This window comes from Physeter macrocephalus, chromosome 21, assembly GCF_002837175.3.
Source record: "Physeter macrocephalus isolate SW-GA chromosome 21, ASM283717v5, whole genome shotgun sequence".
In the NCBI taxonomy this organism is placed as follows: Eukaryota; Metazoa; Chordata; class Mammalia; order Artiodactyla; family Physeteridae; genus Physeter; species Physeter macrocephalus.
Window position 1 is genome coordinate 44,632,709 of NC_041234.1, and position 1,474 is coordinate 44,634,182.

The following is a 1,474-nucleotide window of genomic DNA, read 5'->3' on the forward strand; positions in this document are numbered from 1 at the left end:
TAGGCAGTCTACCTGAAAAAGAATTCAGAATAATGATAGTAAAGATGATTCAAAATCTTGGAAATAGAACAGACAAATTGCAAGAAACATTTAACAAGGACCTAGAAGAAATAAAGAGGAAGCAAGCAACGATGAGCAACACAATAAATGAAAGAAAAAATACTCTAGATGGGATCAGTAGCCGAATAACTGAGGCAGAAGGACGGATAATTGACCTGGAAGATAAAATAGTGGAAATAACTACTGCAGAGCAGAATAAAGAAAAAAGAATGAAAAGAACTGAGGACACTCTCAGAGACCTCTGGGACAACATTAAACACACCAACATTCTAATTATAGGGGTCCCAGAAGAAGAAGAGAAAAAGAAAGGGACTGAGAAAATATTTGAAGAGATTATAGTTGAAAACTTCCCTAATATAGGAAAGGAAATAGTCAATCAAGTCCAGGAAGCACAGAGAGTCCCATACAGGATAAACCCAAGGAGAAACACGCCAAGACACATAATAATCAAACTGTCAAAAATTAAATACAAAGAAAACATATTAAAAGCAGCAAGGGAAAAACAACAAATAACACACAAAGGAATCCCCATAAGGTTAACATCGGATCTTTCAGCAGAAACTCTCCAAGCCAGAAGGGAGTGGCAGGACATATTTAAAGTGATGAAGGAAAAAAACCTACAACCAAGATTACTCTACCCAGCAAGGATCTCATTCAGATTTGATGGAGAAATTAAAACCTTTACAGACAAGCAAAAGCTGAGAGAGTTCAGCACCACCAAACCAGCTTTACAACAAATGCTAAAGGAACTTCTCTAGGCAAGAAACACAAGAGAAGGAAAAGACCTACAAGAACAACCCGAAACAATTCAGTAAATGGTAATAGAACCATACATATCGATAATTACCTTAAATGTAAATGGATTAAATGCTCCCACCAAAAGACACAGACTGGCTGAATGGAAACAAAAACAAGACCCATATATATGCTGTCTACAAGAGACCCACTTCAGACCTAGGGACACATACAGACTGAAAGTGAGGGGATGGAAAAAGATATTCCATGCAAATGGAAATCAGAAGAAAGCTGGAGTAGCAATTCTCATATCAGACAAAATAGACTTTAAAGTAAAAACTATAACAAGAGACAAAGAAGGACACTATATAATGATCAAGGGATCGATCCATGAAGAAGATATAACAATTGTAAATATTTATGCACCCAACATAGGAGCACCTCAATACATAAGGCAAATACTAACAGCCATAAAAGGGGAAATCGACAGTAACACAATCATAGTAGGGGACTTTAACACCCCACTTTCACCAATGGACAGATCATCCAAAATGAAAATAAATAAGGAAACACAAGCTTTAAATGATACATTACACAAGATGGACTTAATTGATATTTATAGGACATTCCATCCAAAAACAACAGAATACACATTCTTCTCAAGTGCTCATGGAACACT